Source organism: Osmerus mordax, chromosome 2, assembly GCF_038355195.1.
Source record: "Osmerus mordax isolate fOsmMor3 chromosome 2, fOsmMor3.pri, whole genome shotgun sequence".
NCBI classification, from domain to species: Eukaryota; Metazoa; Chordata; class Actinopteri; order Osmeriformes; family Osmeridae; genus Osmerus; species Osmerus mordax.
This window is the reverse complement of record NC_090051.1, coordinates 22,321,888-22,343,161: the sequence shown is the minus strand read 5'-3', so window position 1 is coordinate 22,343,161 and position 21,274 is coordinate 22,321,888. Positions and strand designations below refer to the sequence as shown.

Sequence of the window (21,274 nt, the reverse complement as noted above, 5' to 3'; positions counted from 1 at the left end):
AAGACCGTGTTTCTGTGGTCCAGTATGGCAGAGACCAAGAGGTCCATTTCTATCTGAACACATACACCACCAAAGATGATGTTCTTGATACTGTTAGAGGGCTGAGGCACAGAGGAGGCAGACCCCTCAACACCGGGGCAGCTCTCCAGTACGTCAGGGACAACGTCTTTACTGCCTCGTCTGGAAGCAGGCGTCTGGAAGGCGTTCCCCAGATTCTGATACTGCTGAATGGTGGGCGGTCATTTGACAGTGTCGATGCCCCAGCCTCTGCTCTCAAAGAGCTTGGGGTCTCGGTGTTTGGCATAGGAACCAGGACCTCTGATGGAAGAGAATTGCAAAAGATATCCTCAGAGCCAAGTTATGCCCTCTCTGTGTCTGACTTCAGTGACCTTCCAAGCGTCCAACAGCAGCTTTTGTCCTCAGTGGAAACGGTGGTTATAGAAGTAACTGCAGAAACACCAACGGTCTTAGGTATGCTTTGTTAATTTTCCACAGATCTACTCCATTATATCTTCTGAAACGGTGACAGATGAAGTTGAACTTGTTCCTGGTCAAAATGGAAAGGTTTATGTTTAGCTCCGCCTAAAACTGATGGTCTTGCTATGTGATCTTTTTCTGTTTTCTCAGTTGATCATGACACCCACAGAAAGGATGTAGTATTCCTTCTGGATGGTTCTGATGGCACTAGGAATGGATTCCCAGCCATGCGTGACTTTGTTCAGAGAATGGTGGAGAAGCTCAATGTGGGAGAGAACAAAGACCGTGTTTCTGTGGTCCAGTATGGCAGAGACCAAGAGGTCCATTTCTATCTGAACACATACACCACCAAAGATGATGTTCTTGATACTGTTAGAGGGCTGAGGCACAGAGGAGGCAGACCCCTCAACACCGGGGCAGCTCTCCAGTACGTAAGGGACAACGTCTTTACTGCCTCGTCTGGAAGCAGGCGTCTGGAAGGCGTTCCCCAGATTCTGATACTGCTGAATGGTGGGCGGTCATTTGACAGTGTCGATGCCCCAGCCTCTGCTCTCAAAGAGCTTGGGGTCTCGGTGTTTGGCATAGGAACCAGGACCTCTGATGGCAGAGAATTGCAAAAGATATCCTCAGAGCCAAGTTATGCCCTCTCTGTGTCTGAGTTCACTGACCTTCCAAGCGTCCAACAGCAGCTTTTGTCCTCAGTGGAAACGGTGGTTATAGAAGTAACTGCAGAAACACCAACGGTCTTAGGTATGCTTTGTTAATTTTCCACAGATCTACTCCATTATATCTTCTGAAACGGTGACAGATGAAGTTGAACTTGTTCCTGGTCAAAATGGAAAGGTTTATGTTTAGCTCCGCCTAAAACTGATGGTCTTGCTATGTGATCTTTTTCTGTTTTCTCAGTTGATCATGACACCCACAGAAAGGATGTAGTATTCCTTCTGGATGGTTCTGATGGCACTAGGAATGGATTCCCAGCCATGCGTGACTTTGTTCAGAGAATGGTGGAGAAGCTCAATGTGGGAGAGAACAAAGACCGTGTTTCTGTGGTCCAGTATGGCAGAGACCAAGAGGTCCATTTCTATCTGAACACATACACCACCAAAGATGATGTTCTTGATACTGTTAGAGGGCTGAGGCACAGAGGAGGCAGACCCCTCAACACCGGGGCAGCTCTCCAGTACGTAAGGGACAACGTCTTTACTGCCTCGTCTGGAAGCAGGCGTCTGGAAGGCGTTCCCCAGATTCTGATACTGCTGAATGGTGGGCGGTCATTTGACAGTGTCGATGCCCCAGCCTCTGCTCTCAAAGAGCTTGGGGTCTCGGTGTTTGGCATAGGAACCAGGACCTCTGATGGCAGAGAATTGCAAAAGATATCCTCAGAGCCAAGTTATGCCCTCTCTGTGTCTGAGTTCACTGACCTCCCCAATATCCAAGGGCAGCTCCTTTCCTCCATGACTAGAGTCCTAGTACAAGTAACAACCATGACACCAACAGTGATAGGTAAGAATGTGATGTTTTACACACAAAGTTCATGTTCAATAGTTCCCCTGGTTGGTGTAGTGGAGATCGTTTTGCAATGGCTCATTAGATTTCCAACGAGCTTCTTCAAATTCAAGCATTTGCCTCTCTAGGAAATTCTTACTACCATAGCTCCTATCTCAGCTCATTACTAAGTGGGTCAGTGTGTTAAAAACATTGCATATGGGTCTATGTCTCAGCCACTACACATGTCATGTAATCTTTTCATGATTTTCATGTTCCTTTAGTTGAGCCCCAGGTTCCAAGAAGGGATGTGGTGTTCTTGCTGGATGGATCTGATAGCACTAGGAATGGATTCCCAGCAATGTGTGACTTTGTCCAGAGATTGGTGGAGACAATGAATGTGGATGAGAGCAAAGACCGCATTTCAGTGGTTCAGTACAGCAGAGATGCAGCTGCCCAATTCTATCTAAACACATATACAGCAAAGGGAGATATTGTTGACGCTGTCAGAGGTCTAAAACACAAAGGAGGAAGACCCCTAAACACTGGAGCAGCTCTCCAGCATGTGAGGGACAATGTGTTCACGGCTTCCGCAGGAAGCAGGCGTCTGGAAGGTGTTCCGCAGATTCTGATACTGCTAAATGGCGGGCGGTCCTTTGATAATGTCGATACACCAGCCTCTGCTCTCAAAGAGCTCGGGGTCTTGATCTTTGGAATTGGAACCAGGAGCTCTGACAGCAGAGAATTGCAAAAGATATCCTCAGAGCCAAGTTATGCCCTCTCTGTGTCTGACTTCAGTGACCTTCCAAGCGTCCAACAGCAGCTTTTGTCCTCGGTGGAGACGGTGGTTATAGAAGTAACTGCAGAAACACCAACGGTCTTAGGTATGCTTTGTTAATTTTCCACAGATCTACTCCATTATATCTTCTGAAACGGGGACAGATTAAGTTGAACTTGTTCCTGGTCAAAATGGAAAGGTTTATGTTTAGCTACTACTAAAACTGATGGTCTTTTTATGTGATCTTTTTCTGTTTTCTCAGTTGATCATGACACCACCAGAAAGGATGTAGTATTCCTTCTGGATGGTTCTGATGCCACTAGGAATGGATTCCCAGCCATGCGTGACTTTGTTCAGAGAATGGTAGAGAAGCTCAATGTGGGAGTGAACAAAGACCATGTTTCTGTGGTCCAGTATGGCAGAGACCAAGAGGTCCATTTCTATCTGAACACATACACCACCAAAGATGATGTTCTTGATACTGTTAGAGGGCTGAGGCACAGAGGAGGCAGACCCCTCAACACCGGGGCAGCTCTCCAGTACGTCAGGGACAACGTATTTACTGCCTCGTCTGGAAGCAGGCATCTGGAAGGCGTTCCCCAGATTCTGATACTGCTGAATGGTGGGCGGTCATTTGACAGTGTCGATGCCCCAGCCTCTGCTCTCAAAGAGCTTGGGGTCTTGGTGTTTGGCATAGGAACCAGGACCTCTGATGGCAGAGAATTGCAAAAGATATCCTCAGAGCCAAGTTATGCCCTCTCTGTGTCTGAGTTCACTGACCTCCCCAATATCCAAGGGCAGCTCCTTTCCTCCATGACTAGAGTCCTAGTACAAGTAACAACCATGACACCAACAGTGATAGGTAAGAATGTGATGTTTTACACACAAAGTTCATGTTCAATAGTTCCCCTGGTTGGTGTAGTGGAGATCGTTTTGCAATGGCTCATTAGATTTCCAACGAGCTTCTTCAAATTCAAGCATTTGCCTCTCTAGGAAATTCTTACTACCATAGCTCCTATCTCAGCTCATTACTAAGTGGGTCACAGTGTGTTAAAAACATTGCATATGGGTCTATGTCTCAGCCACTACACATGTCATGTAATCTTTTCATGATTTTCATGTTCCTTTAGTTGAGCCCCAGGTTCCAAGAAGGGATGTGGTGTTCTTGCTGGATGGATCTGATAGCACTAGGAATGGATTCCCAGCAATGCGTGACTTTGTCCAGAGATTGGTGGAGACAATGAATGTGGATGAGAGCAAAGACCGCATTTCAGTGGTTCAGTACAGCAGAGATGCAGCTGTCCAATTCTATCTAAACACATATACAGCAAAGGGAGATATTGTTGACGCTGTCAGAGGTCTAAAACACAAAGGAGGAAGACCCCTAAACACTGGAGCAGCTCTCCAGCATGTGAGGGACAATGTGTTCACGGCTTCCGCAGGAAGCAGGCGTCTGGAAGGTGTTCCCCAGATTCTGATACTGCTAAATGGCGGGCGGTCCTTTGATAATGTCGATACACCAGCCTCTGCTCTCAAAGAGCTCGGGGTCTTGATCTTTGGAATTGGAACCAGGAGCTCTGACAGCAGAGAATTGCAAAAGATATCCTCAGAGCCAAGTTATGCCCTCTCTGTGTCTGACTTCAGTGACCTTCCAAGCGTCCAACAGCAGCTTTTGTCCTCGGTGGAGACGGTGGTTATAGAAGTAACTGCAGAAACACCAACGGTCTTAGGTATGCTTTGTTAATTATCCACAGATCTACTCCATTATATCTTCTGAAACGGGGACAGATTAAATTGAACTTGTTCCTGGTCAAAATGGAAAGGTTTATGTTTAGCTACGCCTAAAACTGATGGTCTTGCTATGTGATATTTTTCTGTTTTCTCAGTTGATCATGACACCCCCAGAAAGGATGTAGTATTCCTTCTGGATGGTTCTGATGGCACAAGGAACGGATTCCCAGCCATGCGTGACTTTGTTCAGAGAATGGTGGAGAAGCTCAATGTGGGAGAGAACAAAGACCGTGTTTCTGTGGTCCAGTATGGCAGAGACCAAGAGGTCCATTTCTATCTGAACACATACACCACCAAAGATGATGTTCTTGATACTGTTAGAGGGCTGAGGCATAGAGGAGGCAGACCCCTCAACACCGGGGCAGCTCTCCAGTACGTCAGGGACAACGTCTTTACTGCCCCGTCTGGAAGCAGGCGTCTGGAAGGTGTTCCCCAGATATTGATTCTATTGAGCGGGAGCCGGTCCAGTGATAATGTTGATACCCCAGCCACAGGCCTGAAAGAGAGCGGAGTGTTGATCTTTGGCATTGGAACCCGTAATTCCAGCACAGAGGTTCAGAGAATTGTCAGTGATCCAAGTTATGCCCAGTCTGTTGCTGAATTCTCTGCTCTCCCCAATGTTCAGCAGCAGTTTTCCTCCACCCTCAATAGTGTACTTGTTGGCGTCACACCAATCATTCCAACAGTGACAGGTAAGAATGAGATGTTTTACATGAAGGTCAGCTTCAATAATGTCTGGGTTGAAGTATTGGAGAGCTCTTTGCAAAGTTCTCTGGAAAACTGGTTTTTATTTACGCATGCACTTCTCTAGCATAGGGCATATCTCAGCTCATTACTAAGTTCATCAGTGTGTAAACACCATTGCATTTGGGGCTGTGTCTTCAAAATTACTCACTCACAATCGATGAAATGCAATTAATTTGATGATTTTGATGTTCCTTTAGTTGAGCGCCAGATACCCAAAAAGGACGTAGTATTCCTTCTGGATGGTTCTGATGGCACAAGGAACGGATTCCCAGCCATGCGTGACTTTGTTCAGAGAATGGTGGAGAAGCTCAATGTGGGAGAGAACAAAGACCGTGTTTCTGTGGTCCAGTATGGCAGAGACCAAGAGGTCCATTTCTATCTGAACACATACACCACCAAAGATGATGTTCTTGATACTGTTAGAGGGCTGAGGCACAGAGGAGGCAGACCCCTCAACACCGGGGCAGCTCTCCAGTACGTCAGGGACAACGTCTTTACTGCCTCGTCTGGAAGCAGGCGTCTGGAAGGCGTTCCCCAGATTCTGATACTGCTGAATGGTGGGCGGTCATTTGACAGTGTCGATGCCCCAGCCTCTGCTCTCAAAGAGCTTGGGGTCTCGGTGTTTGGCATAGGAACCAGGACCTCTGATGGAAGAGAATTGCAAAAGATATCCTCAGAGCCAAGTTATGCCCTCTCTGTGTCTGACTTCAGTGACCTTCCAAGCGTCCAACAGCAGCTTTTGTCCTCAGTGGAAACGGTGGTTATAGAAGTAACTGCAGAAACACCAACGGTCTTAGGTATGCTTTGTTAATTTTCCACAGATCTACTCCATTATATCTTCTGAAACGGTGACAGATGAAGTTGAACTTGTTCCTGGTCAAAATGGAAAGGTTTATGTTTAGCTCCGCCTAAAACTGATGGTCTTGCTATGTGATCTTTTTCTGTTTTCTCAGTTGATCATGACACCCACAGAAAGGATGTAGTATTCCTTCTGGATGGTTCTGATGGCACTAGGAATGGATTCCCAGCCATGCGTGACTTTGTTCAGAGAATGGTGGAGAAGCTCAATGTGGGAGAGAACAAAGACCGTGTTTCTGTGGTCCAGTATGGCAGAGACCAAGAGGTCCATTTCTATCTGAACACATACACCACCAAAGATGATGTTCTTGATACTGTTAGAGGGCTGAGGCACAGAGGAGGCAGACCCCTCAACACCGGGGCAGCTCTCCAGTACGTAAGGGACAACGTCTTTACTGCCTCGTCTGGAAGCAGGCGTCTGGAAGGCGTTCCCCAGATTCTGATACTGCTGAATGGTGGGCGGTCATTTGACAGTGTCGATGCCCCAGCCTCTGCTCTCAAAGAGCTTGGGGTCTCGGTGTTTGGCATAGGAACCAGGACCTCTGATGGCAGAGAATTGCAAAAGATATCCTCAGAGCCAAGTTATGCCCTCTCTGTGTCTGAGTTCACTGACCTCCCCAATATCCAAGGGCAGCTCCTTTCCTCCATGACTAGAGTCCTAGTACAAGTAACAACCATGACACCAACAGTGATAGGTAAGAATGTGATGTTTTACACACAAAGTTCATGTTCAATAGTTCCCCTGGTTGGTGTAGTGGAGATCGTTTTGCAATGGCTCATTAGATTTCCAACGAGCTTCTTCAAATTCAAGCATTTGCCTCTCTAGGAAATTCTTACTACCATAGCTCCTATCTCAGCTCATTACTAAGTGGGTCAGTGTGTTAAAAACATTGCATATGGGTCTATGTCTCAGCCACTACACATGTCATGTAATCTTTTCATGATTTTCATGTTCCTTTAGTTGAGCCCCAGGTTCCAAGAAGGGATGTGGTGTTCTTGCTGGATGGATCTGATAGCACTAGGAATGGATTCCCAGCAATGCGTGACTTTGTCCAGAGATTGGTGGAGACAATGAATGTGGATGAGAGCAAAGACCGCATTTCAGTGGTTCAGTACAGCAGAGATGCAGCTGCCCAATTCTATCTAAACACATATACAGCAAAGGGAGATATTGTTGACGCTGTCAGAGGTCTAAAACACAAAGGAGGAAGACCCCTAAACACTGGAGCAGCTCTCCAGCATGTGAGGGACAATGTGTTCACGGCTTCCGCAGGAAGCAGGCGTCTGGAAGGTGTTCCGCAGATTCTGATACTGCTAAATGGCGGGCGGTCCTTTGATAATGTCGATACACCAGCCTCTGCTCTCAAAGAGCTCGGGGTCTTGATCTTTGGAATTGGAACCAGGAGCTCTGACAGCAGAGAATTGCAAAAGATATCCTCAGAGCCAAGTTATGCCCTCTCTGTGTCTGACTTCAGTGACCTTCCAAGCGTCCAACAGCAGCTTTTGTCCTCGGTGGAGACGGTGGTTATAGAAGTAACTGCAGAAACACCAACGGTCTTAGGTATGCTTTGTTAATTTTCCACAGATCTACTCCATTATATCTTCTGAAACGGGGACAGATTAAGTTGAACTTGTTCCTGGTCAAAATGGAAAGGTTTATGTTTAGCTACTACTAAAACTGATGGTCTTTTTATGTGATCTTTTTCTGTTTTCTCAGTTGATCATGACACCACCAGAAAGGATGTAGTATTCCTTCTGGATGGTTCTGATGCCACTAGGAATGGATTCCCAGCCATGCGTGACTTTGTTCAGAGAATGGTAGAGAAGCTCAATGTGGGAGTGAACAAAGACCGTGTTTCTGTGGTCCAGTATGGCAGAGACCAAGAGGTCCATTTCTATCTGAACACATACACCACCAAAGATGATGTTCTTGATACTGTTAGAGGGCTGAGGCACAGAGGAGGCAGACCCCTCAACACCGGGGCAGCTCTCCAGTACGTCAGGGACAACGTCTTTACTGCCCCGTCTGGAAGCAGGCGTCTGGAAGGTGTTCCCCAGATATTGATTCTATTGAGCGGGAGCCGGTCCAGTGATAATGTTGATACCCCAGCCACAGGCCTGAAAGAGAGCGGAGTGTTGATCTTTGGCATTGGAACCCGTAATTCCAGCACAGAGGTTCAGAGAATTGTCAGTGATCCAAGTTATGCCCAGTCTGTTGCTGAATTCTCTGCTCTCCCCAATGTTCAGCAGCAGTTTTCCTCCACCCTCAATAGTGTACTTGTTGGCGTCACACCAATCATTCCAACAGTGACAGGTAAGAATGAGATGTTTTACATGAAGGTCAGCTTCAATAATGTCTGGGTTGAAGTATTGGAGAGCTCTTTGCAAAGTTCTCTGGAAAACTGGTTTTTATTTAAGCATGCACTTCTCTAGCATAGGGCATATCTCAGCTCATTACTAAGTTCATCAGTGTGTAAACACCATTGCATTTGGGGCTGTGTCTTCAAGATTACTCACTCACAATCGATGAAATGCAATTAATTTGATGATTTTGATGTTCCTTTAGTTGAGCGCCAGATACCCAAAAAGGACATAGTATTCCTTCTGGATGGTTCTGATGGCACAAGGAACGGATTCCCAGCCATGCGTGACTTTGTTCAGAGAATGGTGGAGAAGCTCAATGTGGGGGAGAACAAAGACCGTGTTTCTGTGGTCCAGTATGGCAGAGACCAAGAGGTCCATTTCTATCTGAACACATACACCACCAAAGATGATGTTCTTGATACTGTTAGAGGGCTGAGGCACAGAGGAGGCAGACCCCTCAACACCGGGGCAGCTCTCCAGTACGTCAGGGACAACGTCTTTACTGCCTCGTCTGGAAGCAGGCGTCTGGAAGGCGTTCCCCAGATTCTGATACTGCTGAATGGTGGGCGGTCATTTGACAGTGTCGATGCCCCAGCCTCTGCTCTCAAAGAGCTTGGGGTCTCGGTGTTTGGCATAGGAACCAGGACCTCTGATGGCAGAGAATTGCAAAAGATATCCTCAGAGCCAAGTTATGCCCTCTCTGTGTCTGAGTTCACTGACCTCCCCAATATCCAAGGGCAGCTCCTTTCCTCCATGACTAGAGTCCTAGTACAAGTAACAACCATGACACCAACAGTGATAGGTAAGAATGTGATGTTTTACACACAAAGGTCATGTTCAATAGTTCCCCTGGTTGGTGTAGTGGAGATCGTTTTGCAATGGCTCATTAGATTTCCAACGAGCTTCTTCAAATTCAAGCATTTGCCTCTCTAGGAAATTCTTACTACCATAGCTCCTATCTCAGCTCATTACTAAGTGGGTCAGTGTGTTAAAAACATTGCATATGGGTCTATGTCTCAGCCACTACACATGTCATGTAATCTTTTCATGATTTTCATGTTCCTTTAGTTGAGCCCCAGGTTCCAAGAAGGGATGTGGTGTTCTTGCTGGATGGATCTGATAGCACTAGGAATGGATTCCCAGCAATGCGTGACTTTGTCCAGAGATTGGTGGAGACAATGAATGTGGATGAGAGCAAAGACCGCATTTCAGTGGTTCAGTACAGCAGAGATGCAGCTGTCCAATTCTATCTAAACACATATACAGCAAAGGGAGATATTGTTGACGCTGTCAGAGGTCTAAAACACAAAGGAGGAAGACCCCTAAACACTGGAGCAGCTCTCCAGCATGTGAGGGACAATGTGTTCACGGCTTCCGCAGGAAGCAGGCGTCTGGAAGGTGTTCCCCAGATTCTGATACTGCTAAATGGCGGGCGGTCCTTTGATAATGTCGATACACCAGCCTCTGCTCTCAAAGAGCTCGGGGTCTTGATCTTTGGAATTGGAACCAGGAGCTCTGACAGCAGAGAATTGCAAAAGATATCCTCAGAGCCAAGTTATGCCCTCTCTGTGTCTGACTTCAGTGACCTTCCAAGCGTCCAACAGCAGCTTTTGTCCTCGGTGGAGACGGTGGTTATAGAAGTAACTGCAGAAACACCAACGGTCTTAGGTATGCTTTGTTAATTTTCCACAGATCTACTCCATTATATCTTCTGAAACGGGGACAGATTAAGTTGAACTTGTTCCTGGTCAAAATGGAAAGGTTTATGTTTAGCTACTACTAAAACTGATGGTCTTTTTATGTGATCTTTTTCTGTTTTCTCAGTTGATCATGACACCACCAGAAAGGATGTAGTATTCCTTCTGGATGGTTCTGATGCCACTAGGAATGGATTCCCAGCCATGCGTGACTTTGTTCAGAGAGTGGTAGAGAAGCTCAATGTGGGAGTGAACAAAGACCGTGTTTCTGTGGTCCAGTATGGCAGAGACCAAGAGGTCCATTTCTATCTGAACACATACACCACCAAAGATGATGTTCTTGATACTGTTAGAGGGCTGAGGCACAGAGGAGGCAGACCCCTCAACACCGGGGCAGCTCTCCAGTACGTCAGGGACAACGTCTTTACTGCCCCGTCTGGAAGCAGGCGTCTGGAAGGTGTTCCCCAGATATTGATTCTATTGAGCGGGAGCCGGTCCAGTGATAATGTTGATACCCCAGCCACAGGCCTGAAAGAGAGCGGAGTGTTGATCTTTGGCATTGGAACCCGTAATTCCAGCACAGAGGTTCAGAGAATTGTCAGTGATCCAAGTTATGCCCAGTCTGTTGCTGAATTCTCTGCTCTCCCCAATGTTCAGCAGCAGTTTTCCTCCACCCTCAATAGTGTACTTGTTGGCGTCACACCAATCATTCCAACAGTGACAGGTAAGAATGAGATGTTTTACATGAAGGTCAGCTTCAATAATGTCTGGGTTGAAGTATTGGAGAGCTCTTTGCAAAGTTCTCTGGAAAACTGGTTTTTATTTAAGCATGCACTTCTCTAGCATAGGGCATATCTCAGCTCATTACTAAGTTCATCAGTGTGTAAACACCATTGCATTTGGGGCTGTGTCTTCAAGATTACTCACTCACAATCGATGAAATGCAATTAATTTGATGATTTTGATGTTCCTTTAGTTGAGCGCCAGATACCCAAAAAGGACATAGTATTCCTTCTGGATGGTTCTGATGGCACAAGGAACGGATTCCCAGCCATGCGTGACTTTGTTCAGAGAATGGTGGAGAAGCTCAATGTGGGGGAGAACAAAGACCGTGTTTCTGTGGTCCAGTATGGCAGAGACCAAGAGGTCCATTTCTATCTGAACACATACACCACCAAAGATGATGTTCTTGATACTGTTAGAGGGCTGAGGCACAGAGGAGGCAGACCCCTCAACACCGGGGCAGCTCTCCAGTACGTCAGGGACAACGTCTTTACTGCCTCGTCTGGAAGCAGGCGTCTGGAAGGCGTTCCCCAGATTCTGATACTGCTGAATGGTGGGCGGTCATTTGACAGTGTCGATGCCCCAGCCTCTGCTCTCAAAGAGCTTGGGGTCTCGGTGTTTGGCATAGGAACCAGGACCTCTGATGGCAGAGAATTGCAAAAGATATCCTCAGAGCCAAGTTATGCCCTCTCTGTGTCTGAGTTCACTGACCTCCCCAATATCCAAGGGCAGCTCCTTTCCTCCATGACTAGAGTCCTAGTACAAGTAACAACCATGACACCAACAGTGATAGGTAAGAATGTGATGTTTTACACACAAAGGTCATGTTCAATAGTTCCCCTGGTTGGTGTAGTGGAGATCGTTTTGCAATGGCTCATTAGATTTCCAACGAGCTTCTTCAAATTCAAGCATTTGCCTCTCTAGGAAATTCTTACTACCATAGCTCCTATCTCAGCTCATTACTAAGTGGGTCAGTGTGTTAAAAACATTGCATATGGGTCTATGTCTCAGCCACTACACATGTCATGTAATCTTTTCATGATTTTCATGTTCCTTTAGTTGAGCCCCAGGTTCCAAGAAGGGATGTGGTGTTCTTGCTGGATGGATCTGATAGCACTAGGAATGGATTCCCAGCAATGCGTGACTTTGTCCAGAGATTGGTGGAGACAATGAATGTGGATGAGAGCAAAGACCGCATTTCAGTGGTTCAGTACAGCAGAGATGCAGCTGTCCAATTCTATCTAAACACATATACAGCAAAGGGAGATATTGTTGACGCTGTCAGAGGTCTAAAACACAAAGGAGGAAGACCCCTAAACACTGGAGCAGCTCTCCAGCATGTGAGGGACAATGTGTTCACGGCTTCCGCAGGAAGCAGGCGTCTGGAAGGTGTTCCCCAGATTCTGATACTGCTAAATGGCGGGCGGTCCTTTGATAATGTCGATACACCAGCCTCTGCTCTCAAAGAGCTCGGGGTCTTGATCTTTGGAATTGGAACCAGGAGCTCTGACAGCAGAGAATTGCAAAAGATATCCTCAGAGCCAAGTTATGCCCTCTCTGTGTCTGACTTCAGTGACCTTCCAAGCGTCCAACAGCAGCTTTTGTCCTCGGTGGAGACGGTGGTTATAGAAGTAACTGCAGAAACACCAACGGTCTTAGGTATGCTTTGTTAATTATCCACAGATCTACTCCATTATATCTTCTGAAACGGGGACAGATTAAATTGAACTTGTTCCTGGTCAAAATGGAAAGGTTTATGTTTAGCTACGCCTAAAACTGATGGTCTTGCTATGTGATATTTTTCTGTTTTCTCAGTTGATCATGACACCCCCAGAAAGGATGTAGTATTCCTTCTGGATGGTTCTGATGGCACAAGGAACGGATTCCCAGCCATGCGTGACTTTGTTCAGAGAATGGTGGAGAAGCTCAATGTGGGAGAGAACAAAGACCGTGTTTCTGTGGTCCAGTATGGCAGAGACCAAGAGGTCCATTTCTATCTGAACACATACACCACCAAAGATGATGTTCTTGATACTGTTAGAGGGCTGAGGCATAGAGGAGGCAGACCCCTCAACACCGGGGCAGCTCTCCAGTACGTCAGGGACAACGTCTTTACTGCCCCGTCTGGAAGCAGGCGTCTGGAAGGTGTTCCCCAGATATTGATTCTATTGAGCGGGAGCCGGTCCAGTGATAATGTTGATACCCCAGCCACAGGCCTGAAAGAGAGCGGAGTGTTGATCTTTGGCATTGGAACCCGTAATTCCAGCACAGAGGTTCAGAGAATTGTCAGTGATCCAAGTTATGCCCAGTCTGTTGCTGAATTCTCTGCTCTCCCCAATGTTCAGCAGCAGTTTTCCTCCACCCTCAATAGTGTACTTGTTGGCGTCACACCAATCATTCCAACAGTGACAGGTAAGAATGAGATGTTTTACATGAAGGTCAGCTTCAATAATGTCTGGGTTGAAGTATTGGAGAGCTCTTTGCAAAGTTCTCTGGAAAACTGGTTTTTATTTACGCATGCACTTCTCTAGCATAGGGCATATCTCAGCTCATTACTAAGTTCATCAGTGTGTAAACACCATTGCATTTGGGGCTGTGTCTTCAAAATTACTCACTCACAATCGATGAAATGCAATTAATTTGATGATTTTGATGTTCCTTTAGTTGAGCGCCAGATACCCAAAAAGGACGTAGTATTCCTTCTGGATGGTTCTGATGGCACAAGGAACGGATTCCCAGCCATGCGTGACTTTGTTCAGAGAATGGTGGAGAAGCTCAATGTGGGAGAGAACAAAGACCGTGTTTCTGTGGTCCAGTATGGCAGAGACCAAGAGGTCCATTTCTATCTGAACACATACACCACCAAAGATGATGTTCTTGATACTGTTAGAGGGCTGAGGCACAGAGGAGGCAGACCCCTCAACACCGGGGCAGCTCTCCAGTACGTCAGGGACAACGTCTTTACTGCCTCGTCTGGAAGCAGGCGTCTGGAAGGCGTTCCCCAGATTCTGATACTGCTGAATGGTGGGCGGTCATTTGACAGTGTCGATGCCCCAGCCTCTGCTCTCAAAGAGCTTGGGGTCTCGGTGTTTGGCATAGGAACCAGGACCTCTGATGGAAGAGAATTGCAAAAGATATCCTCAGAGCCAAGTTATGCCCTCTCTGTGTCTGACTTCAGTGACCTTCCAAGCGTCCAACAGCAGCTTTTGTCCTCAGTGGAAACGGTGGTTATAGAAGTAACTGCAGAAACACCAACGGTCTTAGGTATGCTTTGTTAATTTTCCACAGATCTACTCCATTATATCTTCTGAAACGGTGACAGATGAAGTTGAACTTGTTCCTGGTCAAAATGGAAAGGTTTATGTTTAGCTCCGCCTAAAACTGATGGTCTTGCTATGTGATCTTTTTCTGTTTTCTCAGTTGATCATGACACCCACAGAAAGGATGTAGTATTCCTTCTGGATGGTTCTGATGGCACTAGGAATGGATTCCCAGCCATGCGTGACTTTGTTCAGAGAATGGTGGAGAAGCTCAATGTGGGAGAGAACAAAGACCGTGTTTCTGTGGTCCAGTATGGCAGAGACCAAGAGGTCCATTTCTATCTGAACACATACACCACCAAAGATGATGTTCTTGATACTGTTAGAGGGCTGAGGCACAGAGGAGGCAGACCCCTCAACACCGGGGCAGCTCTCCAGTACGTAAGGGACAACGTCTTTACTGCCTCGTCTGGAAGCAGGCGTCTGGAAGGCGTTCCCCAGATTCTGATACTGCTGAATGGTGGGCGGTCATTTGACAGTGTCGATGCCCCAGCCTCTGCTCTCAAAGAGCTTGGGGTCTCGGTGTTTGGCATAGGAACCAGGACCTCTGATGGCAGAGAATTGCAAAAGATATCCTCAGAGCCAAGTTATGCCCTCTCTGTGTCTGAGTTCACTGACCTCCCCAATATCCAAGGGCAGCTCCTTTCCTCCATGACTAGAGTCCTAGTACAAGTAACAACCATGACACCAACAGTGATAGGTAAGAATGTGATGTTTTACACACAAAGTTCATGTTCAATAGTTCCCCTGGTTGGTGTAGTGGAGATCGTTTTGCAATGGCTCATTAGATTTCCAACGAGCTTCTTCAAATTCAAGCATTTGCCTCTCTAGGAAATTCTTACTACCATAGCTCCTATCTCAGCTCATTACTAAGTGGGTCAGTGTGTTAAAAACATTGCATATGGGTCTATGTCTCAGCCACTACACATGTCATGTAATCTTTTCATGATTTTCATGTTCCTTTAGTTGAGCCCCAGGTTCCAAGAAGGGATGTGGTGTTCTTGCTGGATGGATCTGATAGCACTAGGAATGGATTCCCAGCAATGCGTGACTTTGTCCAGAGATTGGTGGAGACAATGAATGTGGATGAGAGCAAAGACCGCATTTCAGTGGTTCAGTACAGCAGAGATGCAGCTGCCCAATTCTATCTAAACACATATACAGCAAAGGGAGATATTGTTGACGCTGTCAGAGGTCTAAAACACAAAGGAGGAAGACCCCTAAACACTGGAGCAGCTCTCCAGCATGTGAGGGACAATGTGTTCACGGCTTCCGCAGGAAGCAGGCGTCTGGAAGGTGTTCCGCAGATTCTGATACTGCTAAATGGCGGGCGGTCCTTTGATAATGTCGATACACCAGCCTCTGCTCTCAAAGAGCTCGGGGTCTTGATCTTTGGAATTGGAACCAGGAGCTCTGACAGCAGAGAATTGCAAAAGATATCCTCAGAGCCAAGTTATGCCCTCTCTGTGTCTGACTTCAGTGACCTTCCAAGCGTCCAACAGCAGCTTTTGTCCTCGGTGGAGACGGTGGTTATAGAAGTAACTGCAGAAACACCAACGGTCTTAGGTATGCTTTGTTAATTTTCCACAGATCTACTCCATTATATCTTCTGAAACGGGGACAGATTAAGTTGAACTTGTTCCTGGTCAAAATGGAAAGGTTTATGTTTAGCTCCGCCTAAAACTGATGGTCTTTTTATGTGATCTTTTTCTGTTTTCTCAGTTGATCATGACACCACCAGAAAGGATGTAGTATTCCTTCTGGATGGTTCTGATGGCACTAGGAATGGATTCCCAGCCATGCGTGACTTTGTTCAGAGAATGGTAGAGAAGCTCAATGTGGGAGTGAACAAAGACCGTGTTTCTGTGGTCCAGTATGGCAGAGACCAAGAGGTCCATTTCTATCTGAACACATACACCACCAAAGATGATGTTCTTGATACTGTTAGAGGGCTGAGGCACAGAGGAGGCAGACCCCTCAACACCGGGGCAGCTCTCCAGTACGTCAGGGACAACGTCTTTACTGCCCCGTCTGGAAGCAGGCGTCTGGAAGGTGTCCCCCAGATATTGATTCTATTGAGCGGGAGCCGGTCCAGTGATAATGTTGATACCCCAGCCACAGGCCTGAAAGAGAGCGGAGTGTTGATCTTTGGCATTGGAACCCGTAATTCCAGCACAGAGGTTCAGAGAATTGTCAGTGATCCAAGTTATGCCCAGTCTGTTGCTGAATTCTCTGCTCTCCCCAATGTTCAGCAGCAGTTTTCCTCCACCCTCAATAGTGTACTTGTCGGCGTCACACCAATCATTCCAACAGTGACAGGTAAGAATGAGATGTTTTACATGAAGGTCAGCTTCAATAATGTCTGGGTTGAAGTATTGGAGAGCTCTTTGGAAAGTTCTCTGGAAAACTGGTTTTTATTTAAGCATGCACTTCTCTAGCATAGGGCACATCTCAGCTCATTACTAAGTTCATCAGTGTGTAAACAGCATTGCATTTGGGGCTGTGTCTTCAAGATTACTCACTCACAATCGATGAAATGCAATTAATTTGATGATTTTGATGTTCCTTTAGTTGAGCGCCAGATACCCAAAAAGGACGTAGTATTCCTTCTGGATGGTTCTGATGTCACAAGGAACGGATTCCCAGCCATGCGTGACTTTGTTCAGAGAATGGTGGAGAAGCTCAATGTGGGAGAGAACAAAGACCGTGTTTCTGTGGTCCAGTATGGCAGAGACCAAGAGGTCCATTTCTATCTGAACACATACACCACCAAAGATGATGTTCTTGATACTGTTAGAGGGCTGAGGCACAGAGGAGGCAGACCCCTCAACACCGGGGCAGCTCTCCAGTACGTCAGGGACAACGTCTTTACTGCCTCGTCTGGAAGCAGGCGTCTGGAAGGCGTTCCCCAGATTCTGATACTGCTGAATGGTGGGCGGTCATTTGACAGTGTCGATGCCCCAGCCTCTGCTCTCAAAGAGCTTGGGGTCTCGGTGTTTGGCATAGGAACCAGGACCTCTGATGGAAGAGAATTGCAAAAGATATCCTCAGAGCCAAGTTATGCCCTCTCTGTGTCTGACTTCAGTGACCTTCCAAGCGTCCAACAGCAGCTTTTGTCCTCAGTGGAAACGGTGGTTATAGAAGTAACTGCAGAAACACCAACGGTCTTAGGTATGCTTTGTTAATTTTCCACAGATCTACTCCATTATATCTTCTGAAACGGTGACAGATTAAGTTGAACTTGTTCCTGGTCAAAATGGAAAGGTTTATGTTTAGCTCCGCCTAAAACTGATGGTCTTGCAATGTGATCTTTTTCTGTTTTCTCAGTTGATCATGACACCCCCAGAAAGGATGTAGTATTCCTTCTGGATGGTTCTGATGGCACAAGGAACGGATTCCCAGCCATGCGTGACTTTGTTCAGAGAATGGTGGAGAAGCTCAATGTGGGAGAGAACAAAGACCGTGTTTCTGTGGTCCAGTATGGCAGAGACCAAGAGGTCCATTTCTATCTGAACACATACACCACCAAAGATGATGTTCTTGATACTGTTAGAGGGCTGAGGCACAGGGGAGGCAGACCCCTCAACACCGGGGCAGCTCTCCAGTACGTCAGGGACAACGTCTTTACTGCCTCGTCTGGAAGCAGGCGTCTGGAAGGCGTTCCCCAGATTCTGATACTGCTGAATGGTGGGCGGTCATTTGACAGTGTCGATGCCCCAGCCTCTGCTCTCAAAGAGCTTGGGGTCTCGGTGTTTGGCATAGGAACCAGGACCTCTGATGGAAGAGAATTGCAAAAGATATCCTCAGAGCCAAGTTATGCCCTCTCTGTGTCTGACTTCAGTGACCTTCCAAGCGTCCAACAGCAGCTTTTGTCCTCAGTGGAAACGGTGGTTATAGAAGTAACTGCAGAAACACCAACGGTCTTAGGTATGCTTTGTTAATTTTCCACAGACCTACTCCATTATATCTTCTGAAACGGTGACAGATTAAGTTGAACTTGTTCCTGGTCAAAATGGAAAGGTTTATGTTTAGCTCCGCCTACAACTGATGGTCTTGCTATGTGATCTTTTTCTGTTTTCTCAGTTGATCATGACACCCCCAGAAAGGATGTAGTATTCCTTCTGGATGGTTCTGATGGCACTAGGAATGGATTCCCAGCAATGCGTGACTTTGTTCAGAGAATGGTGGAGAAGCTCAATGTGGGAGAGAACAAAGACCGTGTTTCTGTGGTCCAGTATGGCAGAGACCAAGAGGTCCATTTCTATCTGAACACATACACCACCAAAGATGATGTTCTTGATACTGTTAGAGGGCTGAGGCACAGAGGAGGCAGACCCCTCAACACCGGGGCAGCTCTCCATTACGTCAGGGACAACGTCTTTACTGCCTCGTCTGGAAGCAGGCGTCTGGAAGGCGTTCCCCAGATTCTGATACTGCTGAATGGTGGGCGGTCATTTGACAGTGTCGATGCCCCAGCCTCTGCTCTCAAAGAGCTTGGGGTCTCGGTGTTTGGCATAGGAACCAGGACCTCTGATGGAAGTGAATTGCAAAAGATATCCTCAGAGCCGAGTTATGCCCTCTCTGTGTCTGAGTTCACTGACCTCCCAAGCGTCCAACAGCAGCTTTTGTCCTCAGTGGAAACGGTGGTTATAGAAGTAACTGCAGAAACACCAACGGTCTTAGGTATGCTTTGTTAATTTTCCACAGACCTACTCCATTATATCTTCTGAAACGGTGACAGATTAAGTTGAACTTGTTCCTGGTCAAAATGGAAAGGTTTATGTTTAGCTCCGCCTAAAACTGATGGTCTTGCTATGTGATCTTTTTCTGTTTTCTCAGTTGATCATGACACCCCCAGAAAGGATGTAGTATTCCTTCTGGATGGTTCTGATGGCACTAGGAATGGATTCCCAGCCATGCGTGACTTTGTTCAGAGAATGGTGGAGAAGCTCAATGTGGGAGAGAACAAAGACCGTGTTTCTGTGGTCCAGTATGGCAGAGACCAAGAGGTCCATTTCTATCTGAACACATACACCACCAAAGATGATGTTCTTGATACTGTTAGAGGGCTGAGGCACAGAGGAGGCAGACCCCTCAACACCGGGGCAGCTCTCCAGTACGTCAGGGACAACGTCTTTACTGCCTCGTCTGGAAGCAGGCGTCTGGAAGGCGTTCCCCAGATTCTGATACTGCTGAATGGTGGGCGGTCATTTGACAGTGTCGATGCCCCAGCCTCTGCTCTCAAAGAGCTTGGGGTCTCGGTGTTTGGCATAGGAACCAGGACCTCTGATGGAAGAGAATTGCAAAAGATATCCTCAGAGCCGAGTTATGCCCTCTCTGTGTCTGAGTTCACTGACCTCCCAAGCGTCCAACAGCAGCTTTTGTCCTCAGTGGAAACGGTGGTTATAGAAGTAACTGCAGAAACACCAACGGTCTTAGGTATGCTTTGTTAATTTTCCACAGACCTACTCCATTATATCTTCTGAAACGGTGACAGATTAAGTTGAACTTGTTCCTGGTCACAATGGAAAGGTTTATGTTTAGCTCCGCCTACAACTGATGGTCTTGCTATGTGATCTTTTTCTGTTTTCTCAGTTGATCATGGCACCCCCAGAAAGGATGTAGTATTCCTTCTGGATGGTTCTGATGGCACTAGGAATGGATTCCCAGCCATGCGTGACTTTGTTCAGAGAATGGTGGAGAAGCTCAATGTGGGAGAGAACAAAGACCGTGTTTCTGTGGTCCAGTATGGCAGAGACCAAGAGGTCCATTTCTATCTGAACACATACACCACCAAAGATGATGTTCTTGATACTGTTAGAGGGCTGAGGCACAGAGGAGGCAGACCCCTCAACACCGGGGCAGCTCTCCAGTACGTCAGGGACAACGTCTTTACTGCCTCGTCTGGAAGCAGGCGTCTGGAAGGCGTTCCCCAGATTCTGATACTGCTGAATGGTGGGCGGTCATTTGACAGTGTCGATGCCCCAGCCTCTGCTCTCAAAGAGCTTGGGGTCTCGGTGTTTGGCATAGGAACCAGGACCTCTGATGGAAGAGAATTGCAAAAGATATCCTCAGAGCCGAGTTATGCCCTCTCTGTGTCTGAGTTCACTGACCTCCCAAGCGTCCAACAGCAGCTTTTGTCCTCAGTGGAAACGGTGGTTATAGAAGTAACTGCAGAAACACCAACGGTCTTAGGTATGCTTTGTTAATTTTCCACAGACCTACTCCATTATATCTTCTGAAACGGTGACAGATTAAGTTGAACTTGTTCCTGGTCACAATGGAAAGGTTTATGTTTAGCTCCGCCTACAACTGATGGTCTTGCTATGTGATCTTTTTCTGTTTTCTCAGTTGATCATGGCACCCCCAGAAAGGATGTAGTATTCCTTCTGGATGGTTCTGATGGCACTAGGAATGGATTCCCAGCCATGCGTGACTTTGTTCAGAGAATGGTGGAGAAGCTCAATGTGGGAGAGAACAAAGACCGTGTTTCTGTGGTCCAGTATGGCAGAGACCAAGAGGTCCATTTCTATCTGAACACATACACCACCAAAGATGATGTTCTTGATACTGTTAGAGGGCTGAGGCACAGAGGAGGCAGACCCCTCAACACCGGGGCAGCTCTCCAGTACGTCAGGGACAACGTCTTTACTGCCTCGTCTGGAAGCAGGCGTCTGGAAGGCGTTCCCCAGATTCTGATACTGCTGAATGGTGGGCGGTCATTTGACAGTGTCGATGCCCCAGCCTCTGCTCTCAAAGAGCTTGGGGTCTCGGTGTTTGGCATAGGAACCAGGACCTCTGATGGAAGAGAATTGCAAAAGATATCCTCAGAGCCAAGTTATGCCCTCTCTGTGTCTGACTTCACTGACCTTCCAAGCGTCCAACAGCAGCTTTTGTCCTCGGTGGAGACGGTGATTATAGAAGTAACTGCAGAAACACCAACGGTCTTAGGTATGCTTTGTTAATTTTCC

General features: G+C 47.0%; 1 protein-coding gene across 3 annotated transcripts in view; it reads left to right on the top strand.

Annotated features, from left to right (window-relative positions):
* The window catches only part of LOC136966408 (collagen alpha-3(VI) chain-like), an 81,789-nt gene that overhangs the window by 37,323 nt on the left and 23,192 nt on the right, over window positions 1–21,274 (top strand). The window lies entirely within an intron of this gene.